Source organism: Triticum dicoccoides, chromosome 2B, assembly GCF_002162155.2.
Source record: "Triticum dicoccoides isolate Atlit2015 ecotype Zavitan chromosome 2B, WEW_v2.0, whole genome shotgun sequence".
NCBI classification, from domain to species: Eukaryota; Viridiplantae; Streptophyta; class Magnoliopsida; order Poales; family Poaceae; genus Triticum; species Triticum dicoccoides.
Window position 1 is genome coordinate 38,330,794 of NC_041383.1, and position 26,596 is coordinate 38,357,389.

The window sequence follows — 26,596 nt, forward strand, 5'->3', positions numbered from 1 at the left end:
TTCCTGCCCCTTTATTCCAACCGGAGCCTAAATATTTGGTATAAGGGCATGGGACAGTGGGTGCACCAGCAGTATAGCACCATGTACGTAAACAAGGGCATAAAGTGGTGATTCATAGTTTGTTGCCCCGAGAAACAAACACCCAAGAAACATATCTGGGTTGGTCCCATTTTTGTTCACTCTAGCCACCTACTCCTATGTGTGGATAACAAATCTAGTCCTAGTCATACCACTGTGTACAGCGTTACCCCTATATTTCCCTTTTCGACCAAGAGACCGGTTGGATGACCAGTCTATACTACTTTCATCCCCTTTCCTTCCTGTTTGTACCAAGTCCGATGTACATACTAAATTCCCCCACCCCCACTTTATCTCAATGACAAGTATTTTCGGATGGAGGGAGTACAAGATTCGACTCCATGAAGTAGCTTTACCTCTAACAATAGAAGAAAAAAAATAGGTGACGTTGGACTATCCGATCGAGAGGGGCTGAGAGGCAGAAAATGATGCACATGCAGCGACGTAGCGAGCTGGGGAAGTAGAGCTAAGGCGGTTTCGAATGAAGATATACCTGAAGGTCGTCGGGATGTGGATAGGTGGGCGGCGGGAGGCCGGATCCGCCCACAGGCAACGACGAAGGGATCGGAGGACCTCCCGCAACTGCGCTCGGCCAGAGATAACGGTGCAGCCGGCAGTGGGTCTCCTCCCTCGCTGTCGACGACGGCCTAAACGTTGCCCCTCCTCCCCTTCACCGGCGGAGGGGGATACATCCAGATCTGTAACCAGCGGTGAGGATAGAAAGCCAGTGTTTTTTGAAGGGAGAAAGACAGTGTTACTACCCCTATCTTGTTTAGATCTGGAGAGGATGAGAGTGTGTGAATAGAGCAGCCCTAGCAAGCAAGGGCGGAGGCTCCGACCTATATATAAGTAGTGGGGTAGTTTTCCTTTTTCACTCCATCAAAACAATTGTTTAAAATTGTGTACTACTACATGCCAGGTCACCGTTTTTTAGTTGTTGATTGTTTTTTGAGATAGCTACCCGCTTGTTCCAACTGGTGTTACGGTGTGCCAGGTCGCACTTTGTATCGTTCAATTCTGGTACTACAAGTCCCTCCATTAAATGAACAACCACCCCCTCATAAAAATTGTGAACAAGCCCACGGCTAAAATTAGCGGGAACGTGGGTTGCCCCAACATGCATTATTATTTATATTTTCTACTCCCTCCATTCCTAAATATAAGTATTTTTTATTAGCCACACCTAAGACAATAATTTTTTTATTAGTAGTGAACCGCACATGTCATAGACACAAAAGTTATGGCAAGATTCCCTTAGGCAAGCCAAAGTGTGTCTAACAATTTGAGCAACTCAGGTTAGGCAAGTGTGGCAAGTGTCGGAAAAATAATGTGGCAACATAAGACAAACATAGTCACAATCCAAACAGCCCCGTGATTTTTTGTGACATGCATGAAAATTTAGTTAGTTAAATTTATAGTCAAAATTTGGCAAGGTGCATCAAATCAACACATGCAAGTATCAAAAGGAAAGTCACGGCATGCATGCATGCGTTGTACTCCCTCCGTTTCCAAATATAAATCTTTTTAGAGATTGCAACAACTGACTACTCCCTCCGTTCCTGAATGTAAGTCTTTTTAGGGATTCAACTACAAATTACATACAGATATATATAGACATATTTTAGAGTGTAGATTCACTCATTTTGTTTCGTATGTAGTTCATAGTGAAATCTCTAAAAAGACTTATATTTTGGAACGGAGGGAGTACATACGAAGCAGAATATGTCTACTCCTACATATGAAGTAGCCCATTTGAAATGTGTAAAAAGACTTTTATCGAGTGCAATGCTTTGATGTGTCGCGTCAACTCGTACAAGACCGAGAAATTTGATTACTACGACGCCCTCTCCCTCGCGGACTGAGCTCCGGTGCCTTAACTGCACCTGCCTTTGGCTGCATGACAGGTGGGCCAACCACCTGTTGGGCCCACCTGTCATGGATGCAAAGGCAGGAGCAGTAAGTAGAATCTTTCGCTACACGCTATCCTCCCGCACGAGGTGGACGGACATGCAGCAGTGGATTCGATACTGTAGAAGTAGGAGTAACATCATTGTTCGTCTTCTCGAAGAGGTGAAGAGCCAAGTGCAAACCAAACGTTGCAGTTGCGAACACTCACGTGGTGCGGTTCCTTGGAGTACTAGCCAGGCTCTTGCATGAGACAAAATTGCTATTGTTTAGCAATTAAACTCCATTATCCATTGGTTGATACTCATTCTGCATAGGTCCACGCACTTAGCACCGTTTCCTCCTGGGGTCACCAATGTTTATTTGCTAATTAATAGCACTCCATGCAATGAACTAGCCATTGCAAGTCATTAAAAGCATGCACATCTCTCATCTCTTATCGGTTGATACGTATGTCAAGAAACAAGAAACAAGGTAGAAGTTAATGCATCGCTCCTAAGTGTTCTGGGACTATTTGGTTTTTGTAAGATGACTTAGACACCTAGACGGAGGGAGTAGTACTCCCTCCGTCCAGGTGTATAGGGCATTTAAGAAGGTGCAGCGCGACCTAGGTGCGTATGGATTGGACAGAGAAAATTAATTAGCGCGTGTTTATATGTGAATTCATTGCACTGTTTGGGGGCAATGCACTTGGGCAGCCAACCATGGAGCCTGGCCGTTTGCATGCGCGTACGATAATTATGTCTTGTGGGTTGCATGCACGGCCGTTTGCAATGACTAGCCTATGTATGTGCCTTGCTATGTGTACTGGACACAAAATTAATTACTCCACACCGGACTAGCTAAATGTAGTGACTTATATTATTGTAATTCCTGGATTTGGTTAGATGCCTAATGCACCTGGACGGAGGGAGTATAGACCTGTAAACCAGAAAGGAGTATTTCCCTTTCTAGAGATTTCAACAAGTGACTAGACTTCGGCTCAAAAAAAAACAAGTGACTAGACTACACCGTGTGCAGTACCCCCTCCCTTCCGGTTTATAGGGATCAAATCTCAAATCTCATGAAGCAAGGCATTTTGCTATTGGAGGAATGTATCTCGTACTTTACAAAACTACCCTAATTAAACTCATGAATTAATTACGTAGTTCTCTCGTTTTCCTCTCCGCCTTGGTCGCAGTGCACAATATTGAGCACTCCTATATGACTAGCCGCTCTATCTACATGTGGGACATTTCAAAGCATCCGGGCCCGTGTGCCATCCACCAAATCACAGCGAGGTGCTACAGTCGAGACTCACTTGTTACCCCGGTGTGACAAAACCCACACCTTTACTAGCAGTGGTAAGGTGGCCTCCAAGTTGGACTGGATGAAGCAACCATCATTTCATTGGAACGCTCGTTCAAGCCCTTTCTTCCCTTTCTTGAAGAAAACCTCACTGCAGGCTACTCACTTCTGCCATTTTTCTTCTCTACCAACGGAGGAAAGGTGGGCGAATCAGTTATACTGCTATATTTTCATTCCAATAATCTTCTTTTTGCGAAGCACCGACCGATTCTCACATCCTATTATTTTCCTATTTTCATTGCGATTGTTGTTTCCTTTCGATTGCTTTTTTTTGTTAGTTCATTGATGGATCCTGGAGCACTAGGCAAAGAGTTGCCGGCGGACAACCCACTGGAGACAGCGATCTCCAGGAAGTGAGCACCGACCAACGAGTTGAACATGTTGGCGGGCCAACCCATGGAGACGAAGAACTCCAAGAAACAAGCACTGGCCAAAGAGTTGAGGACGTTGGCAGACGAACTCCTCAAAGAAAGTTGGAAGAATAGCAAGGGCCCCACCGTGCCTACCCTAGGAACTCTGATTGCCACCTATGTGAGGCTCAAGACCGAGTTTGAGGAGATAGTCGCCTTTGAGAAGCAGTATTCCCCTGCCAAGGTGATGGCCCCCGGAGGGATGAGATCCCCCAGTGAGCTGCACAAGGTAAAAAGTAATGGCTTATTACCATAGTTGTGGTTTTTGATTATTTGCAATGTGCTTGCTTTTTGATTATATGCAATGTGCTTGCTAATATGTTAGGGTTGTGCAGGTGCCAGTGGTTGTCCTTGATGATTCCGATGTCGTGGCCCGTCCTGTTGGCATCGCCCCGGAGATCGATTCCGATGCCGCTGTCCATCCTGTGGACATCGCCCCAGAGATCGATTCCGATGTCGGGGTCAGTCCTGTGGACATCGCCCCAGAAATCGATTCCCATGCCGCTGTCCGTGCTGTGGTCATTGCCCGAGAGATCGATAACAAGAAATAGTTGGTCGCGCTAATCCTTCAGGGTAGTTTGCATTGCCCTGTGTTTAATTACTAGAACGATGCGTGTTATCAAACCATCTTAGGGCTAGTGCACTGTCTTGTGTGGGCGGATCTTGCTACTTTTGTTTAATAGTGAATCATGCGATGAATCATGCGAACCCTCTCCGAGTTATGGAAACAGATGTATCCTTACCAGCTTTTGATGTAATATATGGCATGCTTAGATGTAAGTTTGAACTGTTTATCATATCAACAGGGCTTGTTTGATGATTCTTGGTGTTAGTAGGCTAGCTACTGTGCGAGCTATAGTTCTTGCAAAACACTCACCGAAGAGAAACGTTGGGGCTGATGAGCTCGTGGTACGCTTATACTTATCCCTCGTCGATCGACCAATAGCCCTAGCTCCTAAAATTGTAGGCTTAGCGATCGATCAGACAATAGTCGACATACACTCAGGCCTCATTTGGTTCATAGGGTAGGAAAATCATAGCAAAAGTACAGAGAACGTGCAACACAAAATCCTAGCAGTGCAGAGACGTACTCCCTCCGTTCCAAAATAGATGACCTAGGCGGGCTAGTTTGGCCTAATGGGTTTCAGTGATATGACGTGGTACAGTGCCGTCCAGTCTTCGCGTGTGGTAGTAGTATTGTGGGTACAGTAAGTTTTCTTGAAGAAGCGGAATTCAACGAAGTCATGATGGTTCCTTTGTCCGAACAACTTTCAGTGGGAAAGGTTGGGCCTGCGATACGATCGGGGTAGACCAGGATAATTTTGTGCATGGCAGGTGGACCAGGATGGTCGACGTCCCACATGTCGGCGAATGAAAGTATTCTTTTCGATATAGAGGACAAGCAACGAGTATTCATTGTTTATTTTCAATGAAAGCCATTTTCTCCACTATTACTCCTTGACTTTGTCAATGCCTCTCTCTCCTCCACATAAGCGGGGACTACTTGCTGTGCATGCAGCGGGCAACTGGCATCTTGAGGGGCCAGGGCGGTGAGAGCGGGCTCCGGAAGCGGTCCGGACTCCAGCATGGCCCACCTCACATTATCACCGTATATTTCTTGGAGTCCGTGCGTAGCGGGCGGGTGATCTCTTCTCCCTCCCCCGTTTCTCTCTTCTCAGCCGACGCCCGCCGAGCGATTAGATTTCGGGCATCGACGGTTTATTCTTTTCTGAGGAATCGACGGTTTATTCAATTATGGTCCCACATGTCAGTGAAATTGCAAGACAACGCGTGTCCCCTCTGGTGAGCGGCGTGCGAGATGGACTGTTAGGGTTGCGACGCGTACGAGTCGTAAGTGTGCCGCATTTTCCTTTAGAACTTGCGAAGCGTAACATTTTCGCGCGATCGGTCGATAGAAATCCAGAACAGAATGACGAGGGTGGTGCTTTCCCGCTTGTTAGGCGGGGTAGTTTGAGTGATATGACGTTCTGATAACCCACAAGTATAGGGGATCGCAACATATTTCGAGGGTAGAGTATTCAACCCAAATTTATTGATTCGACACAAGGGGAGCCAAAGAATATTCTTGAGTATTAACAGTTGAGTTGTCAATTCAACCACACCTGGATAACTTAGTATCTGCAACAAAGTATTTAGTAGAAAAAGTGGTATGATAATAATGGTAACAGTAGTAACAGTAAAGATAAATGTTTTTGGGTTTTTCTAGTAGTTGTAACAGTAGCAACGGAAAAGTAAATAAGCGAAGAACAATATATGAAAAGCTCGTACGCAATGGATCAGTGATGGATAATTATGCCGGATGCGACTCCTCATGCAATAGTTATAACATAGGTTGATATAGAACTAGCTCCAGTTCATCAATGTAATGTAGGCATGTATTCCGTAAATAGTCATACGTGCTTATGGAAAAGAACTTGCATGACATCTTTTGTCCTACCCTCCCGTGGCAGCGGGGTCCTAGCGGAAACTAAGGGATATTAAGGCCTCCTTTTAATAGAGAACCGGACCAAAGCATCAACACATGGTGAATACATGAACTCCTCAAACTACGGCCATCACCGAGAAGTATCCCGATTATTGTCACATCGGGGTTGTCGGATCATAACACATAATAGGTAACTATAGACTTGCAAGATAGGATCAAGAACACACATATATTCATGAAAACATAATAGGTTCAGATCTGAAATCATGGCACTCTGGCCCTAGTGACAAGCATTAAGCATAGCAAAGTCATAGCAACATCAATCTCATAACATAGTGGATAGTAGGGATCAAACCCTAACAAAACTAACTTAATTACATGGTAAATCTCATCCAACCCATCACCGTCCAGCAAGCCTACGATGGAATTACTCACGCACGGCGGTGAGCATCATGAAATTGGTGATGGAGGATGGTTGATGATGACGACGCCAACGAATCCCCCTCTCTGGAGCCCCAAATAGACTCCAGATCAGCCCTCCCGAGAGAGATTAGGGCTTGGCGGCGGCTCCGTGTCGTAAAACGCGATGAGACTTTCTCTCTGATTTTTTTCTCCGTGAGACGGAAGATATAGAGTTGGAATTGAGGTCGGTGGAGGTCCAGGGGGCCCACAAGATAGGGGGGCGCGCCCTACAGGGGGGGGGCGCCCCCCTATCTCGTGGACAGTCCCTGGGCCCCCTGGTGTATTTCTTTCACCCAGAAATTCTTATTAATTCCAAAAAGTGCCTCCGTGGATTTGCAGGTCATTCCGAGAACTTTTCTTTTCTACACATAAAATAACATCATGGCAGTTCTGCTGAAAATAGCGTCAGTCTGGGTTAGTTTCATTCAAATCATGCAAGTTAGAGTCCAAAACAAGGGCAAAAGTGTTTGGAAAAATAGATACGTTGGAGACGTATCAACTCCCCCAAGCTTAAACCTTTGCTTGTCCTCAAGCAATTCAGTTCATAAACTGGAAGTGATAAAGAAAAACTTTTACAAACTCTATTTGCTCTTGTTGTTGTAAACATGAAAAGCCAGCATTCAAGTTTCAACAAATATTATGAAATAACCATACTCACAATAACACTTGGCTCTCACAATTACTCATATCAATAGCATAATCAGCTAGCGAGCAATAATAATAAAACTCGGATGACAACACTTTATCAAAACAATCATAACATGATATAACAAAATGGTATCTCTCTAGCCCTTTCTGAAACCGCAAAACATAAATGTAGAGCACAATACGAACCAATAATAATGAACCAATAATAATGAACATAAACATTGTAATTCATGGTACAAGAGATCCAGTCAAGTCTACACAATATGAACCAATAATAATGAACGCAAATGACAATGTTCTCTCCAGCAGGTGCTTTTAATAAGAAGGTGATGACTCAATCATAAAAGTAAATAGATAGGCCCTTCACAGAGGGAAGCAGGGATTTGTAGAGGTGCCAGAGCTCAATTTTAAAATAGAGATTGAATAACATTTTGAGCGGCATACTTTCGCTGTCAATGCAACACCTATGAGATGGCTGTATCTTCCATACTACATGCATTATAGGCAGTTCCCAAACAGAATGATAAAGGTTTATACTCCCCCAACCACCAACAAGCATCAATCCATGGCTTGCTCGAAACAACGAGTGCCTCCAACATACAACAACCTTGGGGGAGTTTTGTTTAATTATTTTGATTTGCTTTGATCTTTTGGATCATGGGACTGGGCATCCCGGTTACCGGCCCTTTCTCGTGAATGAGGAGCGGAGTCCACTCCTCTTTAGAATAACGCACCTAGCATGGAAGATATAGGCAGCCCTAGTTGTAACATGAGTTGCTCGAGCATACAAAACAGAATTTCATTTGAAGGTTTGGAGTTTGGCACATACAAATTTACTTGGAACGGCAGGTAGATACCGCATATAGGTAGGTATAGTGGACTCATATGGAACAACTTTGGGGTTTAAGGAGTTTGGATGCACAAGCAATATTCCCGCTTAGTACATGTGAAGGCTAGCAAAAGACTGGGAAGTGACCAACTGAGAGAGCGACAACAGTCGTAAGCATGCGTTAAAATTAATTCACACCGAGTATAAGCATGAGTAGGATATAATCCACCATGAACATAAATATCGTGAAGGCTATGTTGATTTGATTCAACGACATGCGTGAACATGTGCCAAGTCGAGTCACTCGATTCATTCAAAGGAGGATACCATCCCATCATACCACATCATAATCATTCTAATAGCATGTTGGCACGCAAGGTAAACCATTATAACTCATTGCTAATCAAGCATGGCACAAGTAACTATAATCTCCAAATGTCGTTGCAAATATGTTTACTTCATAATAGCTGACTCAGGAACGATGAACTCATCATATTTACAAAAACAAGAGAGGTCGAGTTCATACCAGCTTTTCTCATCAAAATAAGTCCATCATATATCGTCATTATTGCCTTTGACTTGCACGACCGAACGATGTGTATAATAATAAGAGTGTACATGCATTGGACTAAGCTGGAATCTGCAAGCATTCAACTCAAGAGAGAAGACAAGTAATATGGGCTCTAAATTAGATAAACAATCATGCATATAAGAGCCACTAAGCATTTTCAATATGTTCTTCTCGACCCCCAAAGGAAAGAAAAGAAAATAAAACTATTTACATGGGAAAGCTCCCAACAAGAAAAAGAAGAACGAGAAATCTTTTTGGGTTTTCATTTTAATTCCTACTACAGGCAAGGAAATTAAATTAACTATTTTTTTTGTTTTTTCTCAAGGTTTATCAAACACACAAGAAGAAAACTAGAAAAAGGAATTTAAACTAGCATGGATAATACAATGAAAGAGTATGAGCACCGACGACTAGTGTGTGAACATGAATGTAAAGTTGGTGAGAAATATGTACTCCCCCAAGCTTAGGCTTTTGGCCTAAGTTGGCTTAATACCAAGGATCGCCTGGCTGATATCCATAAATGAAACCGGGGTTGTGCTGAGATGCAGTGGCAACCGCCTCCTGAGCTACAGCGTGTTGGCGAGCTGCCTCCACTCCCCTCTCGTATCCAGCTGCTTCCTCTCTGGTGACAACATAACTTCCTTTTGCCTGATAATCAAAAAGGTAGGGAGCAAGAAGAGTAAGAGGGACGGCGTTGCGTCTGTCATAGATTAGTCGATAATGGAGGAATTGTTCATTCCTCTCAAGAAAATGATGACTAAACATAGCTTCTTTATCCAAATAAACAGGAGGTATTATCATATCTCTTTTTCGTGGGGCTATACCAAGAAAATTAGCCACACAGGTTGCATAAATTCCTCCAAAGAAATTTCCCTTTCTACTATTATTCTACAACCTACGTGCAACTATTGCCCCCAAGTTATAAACTTTAAAATCGAACACCGCACTCTTGAGGATACTTAGATCAGGTACACACATGTGACATGCTTCATCCTTACCGTTAGTACATCTACCAATAAAGAGAGCCAAATAATGTATAGCAGGAAAATGAATGCTCCCTATGGTAGCTTGTGCTATGTCCCTAGATTCTCCCACAATAATACTAGCAAGAAAATCTCTAAATTCAGATTTGTGAGGATCATTAATATTACCCCACTGCGGGAGTTTGCAAGAAGTTGGAAAATCCTCTAAGTCCATGGTGTAAGATGTATCATAAATATCAAATAAGACACTAGGAGAATTACGCGTACAGTTATATTTAAACCTCCGCACAAAGGAATCAGTCAATTGATAGTACCGAGGACACTTATCTTGTAAGAAGTCCTCCAGCTCAGCATTACGCACATATGTGTCAAATTCCTCCTTGAAGCCTGCTTCGACCATAAAATCATCGGATGGCTACTCACAAGCCCGTACATATGCATCCCTCGGCAATTCAACGTCTTGCTCCCGTATAGCAATCCTTGGCCCTTTCTTTGCCGAGGAACCACCTTGGTACATTCTCCTAAGCATATTTCTTTTTCTGAAAATTTCTGAAATTTTAGTAACTTCAAAAAAATAAAAGTGCATAAAACCAAACAAGATTGATAGCAACTACTCCTACAAGTGCCTAGAGCAAATATCATGCATTAGAATTACTAATTGGACCAATGGAGGAGTCACATACCAAGCTCAAGAACATGGTTGATGATGCCGACAGCGATGAATCCCCCTCTCCGGAGCCCCGAACGGACTCCAGATCAGCCCTCCCGAGAGAAATTAGGGCTTGGCGGCGGCTCCGTGTCGTAAAACATGATGAAACTTTCTCTCTGATTTTTTTCTCCGCGAGACAGAAGATATAGAGTTGGAGTTCAGGTGGGTGGAGGTCCAGGGGGCCCACGATTATAGGAGGGCACGCCCACAGGGGGGCGGGCCCCCCTGTCTCGTGGACAGGCCCTGGGCCCCTTGGTGTATTTCTTTATCCCAGAAATTCTTATTAATTCCAAAAAGTGCCTTCGTGGATTTGCAGGTCATTCCGAGAACTTTTCTTTTCTACACATAAAACAACATCATGGCAGTTCTGATGAAAACAGCGTCACTCCGGGTTAGTTTCATTCAAATCATGCAAGTTAGAGTTCAAAACAAGGGCAAAAGTGTTTGGAAAAGTAGATACGTTGGAGACGTATCACGTGCTACAGTGCCGTCCACTTGCTCCATTTTTATGTAAGCAAGAGTTTACACTCTTACGCGGGAGGAGTGCGAAACACCGCGGATCTGATTTTGATCGAGGGATAACTGTTCCCTGCCAAATAATGGAGGATTGTTAGCAATTATAGCATGATAGTTAGGGCATCTCCAGCGCTGGCCCACAAATTTACACTGGCATCTGTCCGAGGACACTGATGGATGCCATCCGATGCTGCCTGCATACCTTTCGACAAATATATGACCTAACCGGACGAAATTAGTGCAAACAAAGCAAATTTCAAATTAACCGGATGAAATTCATTACATTTCGAAAACTTTTCCTACAAATTGGACGAAATTCATTACATATTTCGCACAAACTGTACTAAACCTACTGTAAACCTAATCTAAACGATCGCCGGCACCCAACCACCATGTCCGACCATGAACCCGAGAAAGCTGGCCATTGCCTTTGCCTCCTCCTCATCTGCCTTGATAACCTCCTCCTTCGGCTGGAGCACAAGGTTATGAAGATTTCCTCCTCCGCGTCGCCGTCAAGCGGCTAATCGGCCGCCGATATTTACCCCACCAAGCTTGGCGTCGACTGAGTGGAGTAGCGGTGGCCTTCCCGGGACTAGAGCGGCGGCAACTGAGGGAGTCCTCGATAAGGGGTTATCCGGACAGCCGGACTATATACATCGTCCGGACTATTGAAGCGTGAAGATACAAGACTCAAGACTTCGGCCCGTGTCCGGATGGGACTCTCCTTGGCGTGGAAGACAAGCTTGGCAATCCAGATATTATGTTCCTTCCTTGCAACCGACTCCATGTAAACCCTAGCTCTCCGGTGTCTATATAAACCGGAGAGGATGGTCCTTAGAAGGCCGATCACAATTACAATCATACCATCATAGGCTAGCTCTTAGGGTTTAGCCTCTATGATCTCGTGGTAGATCTACTCTTGTACTACACATATCTTCAATATTAATGAAGAAGGAAGTAGGGTTTTACCTCCATCGAGAGGGCCCGAACCTGGGTAAACATTGTGTCCCTTGCTTCCTATTACCATCAGCCTAACACGCACAGATCGGGACCCCCTACCCGAGATCCGCCGGTTTTGACACCGACATTGCTGCTTTCATTGAGAGTTCCTCTGTGTTGTCGCTTCGAGGCTTGATGGCGTCTTCAATCGTCAACAACACGGTCCAGGGTGAGACTTTTCTCCCCGGACAGATCGTTGTGTTCAGCGGTGACTTCAACAGACTGGTCGGCTGCCGGATCCTTGTATACATGCGCACATGTACGGCGCAGCCATTAGTATATGATCCCCCGTTTGCCGCCAATGGCGGGCAACCAGAGTCTCAGGGGCTACTATCTATAGGGAGCACACCTAGCGTGTGCTTCATAACCAAAAAATTGTGCATTTTTTACTACATACCTCAAAGCCTTTGAGCAGGATTGTAAATGCCTCATTCAAACCGCTTGTAGCGGACGAAATCTTCGTGAGCACCATACTCATTAAAGAACGGTGCTCCTCCAAGAGCGCGGCCTGCTCCAGAAGGCCCGTTAGTACGTCCGGCCGGACATTGAACTGTGCTGGACCCTTCTCATCGCCCCCCGTAGGAGCCAAACGCTCCGGGCTCAGGGCGACTGACGTGTTAGCCTCCGGCTTCGGCAAGTCCGAACTCCTCCGTGACGACACCTCAGTGTCGCCCGTCTCGTGAGGCGGAGAGGGGGGTGGAGTCTCACTCTCCATCATCTCCAAAAGAAGATCCTCCGAAGACGAACTGTGTTGAGAAGAGCTCCTCGCCGGATTGCAAAAGACGAAGTCTCGGTTATGGATCTCGGAGAAACACCAAACCTTTGAATTAATGAGTAACTTACGGCTCAGTGGAGGGCTGGCCCGTTGGTGGGCACGACGCGGTGAGGGTGCCCGTCGCGGCAGAGCCCCCTGGTGATACCTTCTTCCCTTGCTTGGGCGTCTCCGCCTCCGAATCTTCAGAGGCGGCCCTCTTCTTCCCACGTGGGGAGGAGGCTTTGACCTACCCCTCCTGACTATCCTCCATAGGAGAGGTAGCGATTCCCCCGGTCTGGATCCGTGGTGTGTGAAGTTCGGATTCACCACCCTTTCCTTCGCCTTTCCCTGAGGGGATTTTGCTGAGCACCCGGCCAAGCATCTTGGCAATGGTTGGACCAGGCGAGCCTTCAAGAAGTGGCGCCGGACACCTGATTCTCTCCGCCTTGTTGAGCCATTCCTGGCCACGGAGGGGTTTTCAGGATAATAGTTATGATAAATATAAATGAAGTGTCCGGCTTTAAGGTTACTTACTTGGGCATCTAGGCGATTGCAGCTTAGGCCCGCATCCTCAATGGTGTCCGGACACTTTACCTGTGGTCTGAAGAATAATTTACACATTCCTTCAAGCTTCAGGCCGAAGAAGTGCTTAATAGTCTGCCGACCCTGCGGATTAAACTCCCACATCGGGAGAGGCCGTCGTTTACACGACAACATCCGCTGGATTAACATCACTTGCATTATGCTGACAAGATTTATGTCCCTCTCAATAAGCTCCCGGATACGATTCTGCAGTTCTGGTACATCGCCAGCGGGCCCATAATTCCATCCTACATTGGTCCAAGACGCTAACTGTGAGGGAGGGCCTGAGCGGAACTCAGGGGCGGCTACCGACTTTGTGCCTCTGGGAGCTGTGACATAAAACCACCTCCGTTGCCACACATCGGATACTTCCAGAAAAGAACCCTCTAGCCATGGGGCATCGGCGTTCTTGCTTATTATGGCACCTCCGCACTCCGCATGTCGCCCCTCGATCATCTTCGGCTTCACGTTGAAGGTCTTGAGCCATAAGCCTAAGTGTGGGTTGACATGGAGAAAAGCCTCGCACACAATAATGAACGATGAGATATGGAGGAGGGCGTATGGAGCCAGATCATGGAAATCCAAGCCATAGTAGAACATGAGCCCCCTCACAAAGGGGTCAAGGGTGAGGCCTAGGCCTCGGAGGAAGTGAGGGACAAACACGACGCTCTCGTCGGGCTTCGGCGTGGGGATGAATTTCCATGGAGCAGGAAGCCTGTGCTGGATATCGGCGTTCAGGTATCCGACCTCCCTAAGCTTAGCGATATTGATGTAGGGTGGAACCCTATGTGGAGGATTTTTCACGTTTGGAGGGATCCTACGGAGAATCACGAAGAACACACGGAAGCACAAAGGAACAACACGGGGAAAACGAGAGGGAGAATCACTAAACCGACATAGAATCAATCACACGAGTGCTAGATCACCGACAACATAGAGTAACATAAGATCCACGATCAACTAAGGTAAGGATACATAGGAACAGTTCTTCTCCGCACGGAGGTCTTGATGGTATTCCCTAGAAAGGGGTCTTGAATCCGCTTGGGGGATCTTCTCCGAAGAGGTCCTGAGCTCCGAGGAGAAGTAGCCAAGTGGATGAGCAAGGCTCTCACACAAAATATGAGCTAAACTTATGCTACCCGTACCAGGAGGTGGGGGCGTCCTATTTATAGTCTTAGTGCAAATGGAAGTCAAAACGAAGGGGTACAAGGGCTCCAGCCCGCAGGTTCGGTCACTCAGGAGTCAGACATCCGGAAGGCGTCGGACGTCCGGAGGCTCGGGACGGTTCGGTCGTCCGGGCTCGCTCGGACGTCCGCTGTTTCAGCTCTGGTGTAGGCGCGTCAGTCGTCCGTAGATGGTCGGACGTCCGAAGCTTCTGGAGGGGCCGGACGTCCGGAGGCCGTCGGTCATCCGTAGATTTGGCTCGGGTGTTGGTCATCCGGTTGTCCGGAGCGTCCCGGACGTCCGTAGATTCGGTTCGGGTGGCCTGGTACCGGATGTCCGGAGGGTCTGGTCGTCCGTGTCCTAGGACTCGTCAGACGTCCGGACAGGGTCGGACGTCCGATGCCTGTAGCTTCTGTTGCAGCTCTTCTTCTTGTCCATCATGCTTGGGGTCCTCGCCGTCTTAGCTCTGGTATGTAGTTGTTCCGTGGCTCGCTTCCAGGCACCTGATAACACACAGAGTTTCCGAATGAGGTAGTAGCCATGTCTCGTGAGTAGGGATAGGAAGTTCGGAGAGGAGCGAGTTCACCTTATCTTCAATAGCCTTAGCTCGGGCTCGAGTCATGGGTCCAAGAGGTGTTGAGGGAGATGGAGGCACGTCCATGGGGATGAGCGAGGGATGCTCCGCATCATCCCCACCCCCTTGGGAGAGATCCGACCTCGGATCAAAAGGTGCATCACCATGGAAAGGTGCGAGGTCCTTGACGTTGAAGACGTCAATCACGTTGTACTTGTCTCGTGGTAGGTCGATCTTGTAGGCGTTGTCGTTGTAGCGTGCGAGAACCTTGAAAGGTCCGTCGGCGTGAGGGAGAAGCTTGGACTTGCGTTCGTTGGGGAAGCGGTCCTTGCGAAGATGTAGCCACACGAGATCACCAATGTTGAATACCATGGGTTGCTTGTTGATGTTGAGCTTGGTCTCTAGTCGTTGTACTCGACGCTCGATGGTGTGTCTTGTATCTTCATGCATCTTCTTAATGTAGCTTGCACGCGCACTTGCGTAGAGGTTGGTTCGCTCTTGTAGAGGAAGAGGTAGAATGTCCAATGGGGACAAAGGGTTGAAACCATAGATGACCTCGAAAGGGGACTTGCCGGTCGTGGAATGTCTTGCACGGTTGTAGGCGTACTCAGCGATGGGTAGACACGCCTCCCACTCCTTGATGTTCTTCTTGATCAACACACGAAGTAGAGTGGAGAGTGTACGGTTCGTCACCTCCGTTTGGCCATCGGTTTGAGGATGCTATGCCGAAGAGAACAATAACTTGATTCTGAGCTTGGCGCATAGGGTCTTCCAAAAGTAACTCAAGAACTTGACGTCACGATCCGAGACAATCGTCTTTGGCAATCCATGAAGTCACAAGATTTCCCTACAAAAGAGATTGTCAATATGTGAAGCATCGTCTATCTTGTTGCAAGGAATGAAATGTGCCATCTTAGAAAATCGGTCCTCAACAACAAAGACGGAATTCTTGCCATTTTGAGTTCTAGGCAAACCAAGTACAAAATCCATGCTAATGTCTTCCCAAGGTTGATAAGGAATGGGAAGGGGCATGTAAAGACCATGGGATTGAGATTTTGACTTAGCTTTGCGACATGTAGAGCAACGGTTGGTGAAGCGTGAGACATCACGAAACATGTTGGGCCAAAAGTAGTTCTTGGAGAGCGTGGAGAAAGTCTTGTCGCGTCCAAAGTGTCCCATTAGTCCGCCTCCATGAGCCTCTTGCAAAAGGAGCAAACGAAGAGAAGACTCGGGAATGCAAAGTTTGTTAGCTCTCATAAGATAATCATCCTTTATGTAATATCGTTCCCAAGATGTGTGTGTCAAATACTTAGCATAAGGAATAGCAAAAGAATGATCATGCTCATACAAGTCTTTTATATGCTCAAAACCAATAACATTCAACTCAAGTTGAGTGACAAGCATGCATATGCGTGAAAGTGCATCCGCAACAACATTTTCTTTACCCTTAATGTAGTTGATCACATAAGGAAAAGATTCAATGAATTCACTCCATTTGGCATGACGCTTGTTCAATTTAGTTTGACCTTTTAAGTACTTAAGTGTTTCATGATCGGTATGGATGACAAACTCATGAGGTCTAAGATAATGTTCCCAAACATGTAGCACATGCACTAAAGAATACAATTCTTTGTCATAGATGGGATAATTAAGTTGAGCACCGGAGAGTTTTTCACTGAAATAAGCAATGGCTCGTTTTTCTTGCATCAAAACTCCGCCAATTCTGGTACCACTTGCATCACAATGAACCTCAAAAGTTTTGTCAAAATTGGGCAAAGCAAGAATCGGAGCATGAGTAAGCAAAGACTTTAGCTCATCAAAAGCGGTGGATTGCAAAGATCCCCAAACAAAAGGTGCATTTTTCTTACTCAAAGCCTGTAAAGGAGCGGCAATTGTGCTAAAGTTTTTCACAAAGCGGCGGTAAAATCCTGCAAGACCAAGAAAGCTTCTCACTTGTTGCAAATTGGTGGGTTGGGGCCAAGTTTTAATTGCCTCAATCTTAGTTTCATCAACATGGACACCATTGGAAGAGACAACAAAACCCAAGAAAACCACTTTGTCAACGCCAAAAGTGCATTTTTCAAGTTCGCATAAAGGCTTTCCTTTCGGAGGGTTTGTAACACAGATTTAACATGATTAATGTGCTCTTTCATGGTTTTGCTAAACACAAGGATATCATCAAAGAAAACCACAATGAAAACTCCAATGTAAGGTCTAAGCACATGATGCATAAGACGCATGAAAGTTCCAGGTGCTTCCGACAAACCCATAGGCATCACTAACCACTCATATAAGCCAAATTTTGTTTTGAAAGCGGTTTTCCATTCATCACCTTCTTGAATGCAGATTTGATAATAGCCACTTTTAAGATCAATTTTGGAGAAAAGGTTGGCTCCGCTAAGTTCATCAAGCATATCATCTAAGCAAGGAATGGGATGCCTATAACGAACGGTAATGGCGTTTATGGTTCTACAATCGGACCACAAGCGGAAACTTCCATCGGGTTTAGGTACAAGTATAACGGGAACGGCGCATGGGCTTAAGCTTTCACGTACATGACCGTTGTCGATGAGTTGCTATACTTGCCGTTGAATCTCCTTGGTTTCTTTGGGATTGACACGGTATGGAGCTTTGTTTGGAAGTGGCGCTCCGGGGATGAGGTCGATTCGATGCTTAATGCCTCGTAGTGGAGGTAGACCCGGAGGTAGCTCATCAGGGAAAACATCTTTGAATTCCTGCAAAAGAGATTGAAACACTAAAGGTAGCTCGTGAGAGGTGTTAGTTGTTGGCTCTCCATCTTCGCACACAAGGACGAAGTGCATCACACTCGATGGGTTCTCACACACTTCTCTCAACTCACTTTTGGTGGCAAATAGGATGAGATTTTTCTCTCTAGGCGAAGAGGCGCTCAAATTTGGCTTGTGGCTCTCACTCACTTTTGGGTGGGTCACTTTTTCACTCTTCTCTCCATGGTGGTTGGCTTGCTTGTCGGCTATCACTTGACTAGGAGACATCGGTCGTAGCACATATTCCTTCCCTTTCAACTTGAAGCTATAGTGATTGGTACGCCCATTGTGGATGACACCACGATCGAATTGCCATGGTCGACCAAGGAGGAGGTGGCAAACGGTCATGGGGACCACATCACATTCCAAAGTGTCTTCATAGGCACCAATTTTGAAGGAGACTTGGACCGTATGCTCGACTCAAATAGTGCCGGAGTCACTTAGCCATTGGACCTTGTAGGGGTGCGGGTGCTTCTTCTTGACCAATTGAAGCTTTGAACATAGCTCTTCACTTGCCAAGTTGTGGCAACTACCTCCATCGATGATGACCTTGACGGACCTTCCATTGATGCCGGCCTTAGTGTGGAAGATGTGGCATCGTTGGTCTTCTTCTTGTTGATGTTGAAGTGTCACTACTTTGGAGACAACGAGAGCGGGGCTCGAATCCTCATCACAAAAGACTTGATCATCTTCATCCTCGTTCATGCGCCGGTGCATGGCCACTTGCTCAAGGGCTTCCATCTCCTCTTCGCTCATTGAGTCATATGTGCCGTCGTCGTTGAGGATCATGGTGCGCTTGTTCGTGCATTGGTAGGACTTGTGGCCTCGACCGCCGCAAGTGAAAAACTTGAAGGAGCTTGTTTTGACGGTCTCATCGGTTGGAGTAGATGATGAAGCACGCAGCTTGAAGTTGCTTGTCGTAGGAGGAAGACGACTTGAACTTGTAGAAGTTTTCTTGTAATTTGACTTGTCGTCGTTGCTTTGAGTCGGTTTGGTTGATGTAGATGTTGAAGGAGTCGTTGAAGCTTGGATGTTGGAGAGACCGTAGGTCTTGGATGAGTACTTGGCATACTTGAAGTCATCTTGCACTTGACGTTCCGCCTTGGTTGCTTGATGTACGAGCTCAATGAGGTTGGAATAAGGTTGGAAGTCGGCAATCTTCTTGATGGGATGATTGAGTCCATTCAAGAAACATGCCATTGTTTGCTCATCATCTTCCGTGACATTGGCTCGAATCATGGCTATCTCCATTTCCTTGTAGTATTCTTGAACAGTCTTTGTTCCTTGCTTGAGGAGTTGTAGCTTCTTGAAGAGATCGCGGTTGTAGTAGGTTGGTACAAAATGTGCCCGCATGACATCCTTCATTTGAGCCCAAGAGGTGATTGGTGGTTCCCCTCTTGCTTGACGTCGTTCAAGTACTTGTTCCCACCATATGAGCACATAATCTTGGAACTCAAGTGATGCCATAGCGATCTTCTTCTCTTCCTCATAGTTGTGCAAACAAAAAATTTTGTCGACCTTCAATGCCCATGAGAGGTACTCTTCCGGATCATTGCTTCCATTGAACTTGGGCATTGTGAACTTGAGCTTGCCATAGCGTTGCTCTTCATTGTGTTGCTGGCGATGGTGATGATGACGTCCTTGTTGTGGGGGATAGTCATCCTCATGTTGCTCTTGGCGCGGATGAAGTCCATGATCAACTTGCTCTTGTTGAACTTGAGGTTGAAGTGGAGCTTGACGAGCTTGTGGAGGTGCTTGAGGAGCTTGACGTTGTGCACGCGTTTGGTAGTTCCTCTCTTAGATTTCTTCTCGAAGGGCTTCCTCTTGATTGCGCCATTCGCGATTGCGGTTGGCGATGGCTCGACTTGATTCTTGAAGGGCATGTTGTGCCTCAAGAGCTTGCTCTTCACGTTGTTGTTGTTGAAGACGTTGAGCCTCGGCGTCTTGTTCCTCTTGGTGTAGACGTGCTCGTTCTTCTTCTTGGCGCCTTAGTCGTTGCCTTTCTTGAGCTTGAGCAAAAGCGAGTTGGTTTGATTGAGGGTGAGGGATTTGCTAATCAACTTGTTCTTGTGAATGCTTGTCTTGTAGTGGGTTGCGAGATGCATGACGGTCTTGACGCGTGGCTCGTCGAAGAATGGTTGATGACGGTGTACTTGTGTCGGAGAAGGTGTTGTCGGAGTGTCGACTTGAGCAGCTCCGTCTTGAGGATGAAGAAGTGGAAGGATGCCGGTTCCTCATCAAGGCGCAGATCTCGTCCATTCTTGCATCATTCTCTTTCTTGTGAGAGTCGAACTTGTTATCGAAGTAGTCTCTTGTACGTTGCTCGGAGAGTCGCAAGTCGGTGGCGAGGTTGTCGATGCGGTCGCTCATAGCTTGTTGCTCTTGGTGTAATGCCCTTTGAGCACCAAAAAGGTGGCTCTTTGTGACGAATGATGACATGTCGTCGCCATTCTCGATGAGAGGTAGAGTGGTAGAAGAACTTGGCCTATCCATCATACCAAGCAAACTGTAAGTGGAAGAAGGAAAAGAACGTGTACCAAATGTACCTGGACCAAAGTTGAAGATGGATCAAGTCCACTCAAATGCGGACAATGAAATAGCACTGTTGGTACCAATTCTTGTCGGTTCTCACACCTACACACGTAAAAGCTTATGGTGGAGCTTGGTTAGGATGGTGGTACAAAATTTGATGCAATAGTAAGTGAGCTTCAAGAATGTTGGAAAAGATTCACAAATTTGCAAATGCAACAAGTAGACCAAGCAAGTATGGGTACACGGAAACACACACGCAAATAGATAAATGGGATTGTGCAATCCAAAATTGAGCCAAAATGTGGAGACCACGAAATGCTCTTGTTGCACAATACGAGAGATACGCTAGCACGATTCCGAATAGGCGGATACGCAAACTTGTGCACAACCTACTAGGCAAAAATGCAACGATCTCTATCCCAAGTATGCTATATGTATGATATTTCGGTGCAATGATCCAAGATGATTCAATATGACAATCTTAATGTTGTATGATGCTATGGTTCTTGCTTATAAGTTCATCGCTTATCTTTCCTCTTTGCTTAAAAGCTTGGGTGGCTCTTTCACTTTTGATCTCTTTTCTCATGCAAGACTCACGAACCAAGGTAGCAATTGTGTATGCGATGACAACTTTGTGACACATGAGTGGATCTCAAGATATGCACCACTATTGTATGGTATGTATGCTATGTAGTATGATCACTAATGTGCACAAGTCACGTTGCCTGCAATACTCAACGGCTAGTCTCGATGGGTAAGCTACGCAAAATGAGGCAATGTGGGTTATCAATGCAATTGCAAGTTATGACAAAATGTCGTCGATGTTACTGTCCTTGGCGATGATGAGACCCTTGCGAAGATGAGTCGTGGTGGTGATGACGTCAACCGTACCTAGATAGCCGAAACACAAAAGGATACGGGATCCACAACTCAAAATCTCAAGGACCAAAATATGGCAAAATCGTCAATGGAGGTATCGTGGAAGATGGTGGTGTATGTGGGTTTGGAAGAGGTGGTGGAATGTGGGGTTGTGGTGGAGGCGAACTGACAAACTTCAGTTTCGTCAGGGTTTCACGGACGTCCAGGCTTTTCCGGTCGTCTGGACTTCGTCGGACGTCCGACCTTTTCCGGTCGTCTGGAGCCTGGGCGAAAATCGGGCTCGGGAAGAGGAACTGCGAGATTTCCAGGGAAGAAGAAGATGGTGAGGTCGAAATCGAGTGATATGGTGGATGGAAAAGGGTGGGGAAGGTGGGGAAAGCTAGATCCACACGCAGCAACACAAATCCATGGACCAAATCCAACAAAATCTCAACTCACAAACAAATCACAAAAAAAAATTGGGGCTATTTTTGGTGGGGAATTTTCGGAATTAGGACGAAAACAAGAAAATCAAGCTAGAAAACACGGGGTAGGGGCTCCAAAAACATGATCAACCTGGCTCATGATACCATGATGATGTGGGGTGGAACCCTATGTGGACAATTTTTCACGTTTGGAGGGATCCTACAGGGAATCACGAATAACACACGGAAGCACAAAGGGATAACACGGGGAAAACGAGAGGGAGAATCACTAAAACGACATAGAATCAATCACACGAGTGCTAGATCACCGACAACATAGAGTAACATAAGATCCACGATCAACTAAGGTAAGGATACATAGCAACAGTTCTTCTCCGTACGGAGGTCTTGATGGTCTTCCCTAGAAAGGGGTCTTGAATCCGCTTGGGGGATCTTCTCCGAGGAGGTCCTGAGCTCCGAGGAGAAGTAGCCAAGTGGATGAGCAAGGCTCTCACACAAAATATGAGCTAAACCTATGCCACCCGTACCAGGAGGTGGGGGCGTCCTATTTATAGTCTTAGTGCAAATGGAAGTCAAAACGAAGGGGTACAAGGGCTCCAGCCCGCAGGTTCGGTCACTCAGGAGCCGGACGTCCGGAAGGCGTCGGACGTCCGGAGGCGCGGGACGGTCCGGTCGTCTGGGCGCGCTCGGACGTCCGCTGTTTCAGCTCTGGTGTAGACGCGTCGGTCGTCCGTAGATGGTCGGACGTCCGGAGCTTCTGGAGGGGCTGGACGTCCGGAGGCCGTCGGTCATCTGTAGATTTGGTTCGGCTGGCCTGGTACCGGACGTCCGGAGGGTCCGGTTGTCCGTGTCCTGGGACTCGTCGGACGTCCAGACAGGGTTGGACGTCCGATGCCTATAGCTTCTGTTGCAGCTCTTCTTCTTGTCCATCATGCTTGGGGTCCTCGCCGTCTTGGCTCTTGTATGTAGTTGTTCCGCCGCTCGCTTCCAGGCACCTGATAACACACAGAGTTTCCGAATGAGGTAGTAGCCATGTCTCGTGAGTAGGGATAGGAAGTTCGGAGAGGAGCGAGTTCACCTTATCTTCAATAGCCTTAGCTCGGGCTCGAGTCATGGGTCCATGAGGTGTTGAGGGAGATGTAGGCACGTCCATGGGGATGAGCGAGGGATGCTCCGCATCAGATATCCTCCTCTTGGATCGAGGAGGCCACCCACCAGCCTTTTGCGTCGGATCCGGACATACTGGAGGATCTGGGGTGTTGGAACTTAGGTTTTGAGTGCTGGAGCTCGAGGTGCAAGAAGGAGAAGGATAGGTGGAAAAGAGGCGTAGGCCTTGACCCCTTTATAAAAGGGATGAATACCAAGAGTACTCAGCATGACCGCTTGAGACTTATCTAAAATACACGAAATCATACCAACGGTTGCCATGGGGTCACATATGCCCATATTGATGAAAGATCCCGTATTAATAGGAACACGATCTCTGTTTTGGCAGGACGTGCCAATAAAACCGCCTCGCAACGCGAGTCGAGGTGTAGCAGGAGACGCCAGTTCGTGTTGGACCAGGCCACGATGCAAGGGCACCACGTACAAAGATTGCCAGCAGAACGGATTTATGCTGGGGTATGTGAAGATCATCTTGCAGATCTGGACATGGTCTACATGTTTGATAATTATCTTGGAGTATTCGGAGGAGGAACCCGCCTTGCAAGGCCGAAGACAAGACTGCGCGTCAGACTCATCGTCATTGAAGCCTATTTCAGGGGCTACTGAGGGAGTCCTGGATAAGGGGTATCCGGACAGCCGGACTATATACATCGTCCGGACTATTGATGCTTGAAGATACAAGACTCAAGACTTCGGCCTGTGTCCGGATGGGACTCTCCTTTGCGTGGAAGACAAGCTTGGCAATCCGGATATTATGTTCCTTCCTTGTAACCGACTCCATGTAAACCCTAGCTCTCTGGTGTCTATATAAACCGGAGAGGATGGTCCTTAGAAGGCCGATCACAATTACAATCATACCATCATAGGCTAGCTCTTAGGGTTTAGCCTCTACGATCTCATGGTAGATCTACTCTTGTACTACACATATCTTCAATATTAATTAAGCAGGAAGTAGGGTTTTACCTCCATCGAGAGGGCCCGAACCTGGGTAAACATTGTGTCCCCTGCTTCCTGTTACCATCAGTCTAAGACACACAGATCGGGACCCCCTACCCGAGATCCGCCGGTTTTGACACCGACTGCGACCTACCATGTACTACTCTTCCTCGCTATCGGCTGCGCCCACGCACGTGCACCGGCTTCATGGTCGTGGCGGCGGAGGGCGGCCCGGGGGGTGCCGGCGATCTCCTTTGTTTGCTCCTGCGACAGTACGTTGAAGAGAGCTTTGGAGCGCGCCCGGAGCGGAGCCGCCGATGTCCCTCGACTTCTCCTGCGACAGTACGTCCAAGAGAGCTTCGGAGCGCCACGGGGCCATGGTTGAAGTGGTGCCGACAGAAGGAAGGGACCGGAGGAGAATAAGTGTGGATCTTTGGCTATGGCTGGGAGCTGGGGCTCAAGTTAATATAGCGGGCGAATGGAAATGAGCCGCGACAGACGGATGGACAACTGGCGCCGGAGTAGGTTTGTCGGGCGTGAATGCGGATGCTGCTTCAGTGACTTAACTGTAGATGCGTTTGGGTTACTGACATGTGGGCCCAACGGGCGTCTGGCCCGCATGTCAGTGACACACCAATTGCACCTGTAGTTAAGTCTGGTGAATGCGGCATTGACAATCTAGAGAGAGGTGACCGTTTCAGGCGAGAAGCGTGCGCTAGCGATGGAAGGGGTTTTGGTCTGCAGTGGCACTAAGATCGGTCGCTCACGATAGTACATACTCCATACCATACTACCATAGTACCCTCTCTAGCTTAGGCTATTTTATAGATTGTCTTTGTGATGGACGATATACATGAGCAAGGCGGTCCGAGTATGACCGTTGGTGTTGAGCTAGGTGAATACATGCTCGGCGTTCGCGTAGGCCTCCATCAAACGTCTAAACAGTAATGTCAGGCACCGCCAGGGCAAGCAGGTGATGGGCTCGCCGTTTGCGTTGCGCCATGAGAAGGACTTTGATTTAGAGGGCGACGTGCATGCATTAGCATGCTTTGACAACGTGAGCGTGAGTGTCTGACGCGAAGTAATTCATTTTCATTTGGCTGACGAGGGTGCGTTGCAGCGACGTGTCCGTGGTTTGATTCCCCACATACGCATAATTTTGGTTTTTACAGTATTTCTTTCTCCATTCACAGGTAGGCCCGTGTAGATAGATAAAGAACACGAGCTGATGAGGCGCATGCGAACTGTTTGACTGGTCAACCATACAAATACGGGGCTATACGCTGAGCCAATGACCGTATAATCACCATATCTCGTATACAATGATCAAAGTGAGCTATCAAGACAAGTTCGATGACCGCCAATGCATTTTACTCGGTAATAAATGACCAGGATTGAAGGGGAATCCTAATTTGCTTCGTCTTTGGTCCTTGAGCTCTTGACAAACCAATGCACTATACGGTTGTCCGGCCACTCCACCCCAGAGCTCTCACCAAGCGTTGTTCATGCCACCGCGCCGCACACTAACCGGTAAGGCAGCGATGGCATCCCACCGCGCCGAGTTCCTCACCGCCCACGAATGCACACAAAATGGTAGGGAAGCGATGGCATCCTGCCGTGCCGAGTTCATCGCCGCTCGCGACCTCACAACTGTGTGGGAGGAATTTGAAGATGCCAAGGCCGAATGGGCGGTAGAGCAAGAGGCGGCCAAAGCCGCACAGAGGGAGCAGAAAAGTCAGAAAGCACTCAAGAAAAGAGAGGCCCACCGCTGCAAGAAAGAAAAGGACGCACGCGTTGCTGCGGAGAGGTCGGTGGAGATCCAAGCACTGTGGGGTGTCACCGACAAAGCCGGGAAGGAGAACGACGGCGTCTGGCCAGCATGTGAGAAGTAGTAGTACTAGTAGTTAGTGTGTGTGTGTCTGTGTCTGAGTACGAGCATGTACCAGTACTACTAGTTACTACTGTAGTTTTTAGAGCAAATTACCAGTACATTAGCCTAGAATAAATGGAAAAATTCCTATCCTATGCATCAAATGGCATCTCTTTCTCTGTAGGAATTGAGATGCATGTCATCTCACTTCCTATGATTTTCATATTCCTATCCTATGAACGAAAGGAGGCCTCTGTTGGAGTAAATACTGTAGCTAGCAGTGCTGCTGGTACAGTAGTTTTCTTCAAGAAGCGGAATTCTATGAAGTCATGATGGTTCCTTCGTCCAGCAACTTCAAAGTGGGAAGTGGGCCTGTGATTTGACGGCTCATTAGTCATTGTTACTGCGGCGCGACGACCTGGGTGACTCTCCCCTGGAGTTCTGCGTGCATGACAAGTGGACCAGGATGGTCGACGTCCCACATGTTGGCGAACGGAAGTATTCTTTCTGATATCGAGGAGCAAGGAAACCGCGTGGTATAGTATCACTGCTGATTGGTTCGCAAAAAATAGTATCACTACCGATTTATAATTATTTTTTATTTCTGATGAATGCTAGCGCTTCAACTCTTACGACGAAGGGTTCCAAACACGGCACGTGCTGGATGTCCCACACGTTAGCGAAAGGAGTGGGACATGAACAACATGGTAGAGCCCAGCGTAAAAAAAATAGCGTGGTAGAGCGTCTCCACTTCTTCCACTTCTGGGTCGGAGACCACATGTAGTAGTACTTAGTGGTATGAACGATACAAAGTGCGACCTAGAGAGAAAGACACGTCTAGTTGGAAGGTCTCGGGGCATACACGTAAACAAATATAAAAGTTAATATGTGCTTCCAACTAATATAGTAGTAGTAGAGTACTTAGGCACGTACTCCATAACATCACCGTGCATTGCACGTGCAACATTTTGTGGTAGTACGTAGTAAGAGACAAATGCCGCCCAAGATTTCCCTTCTCGACCTA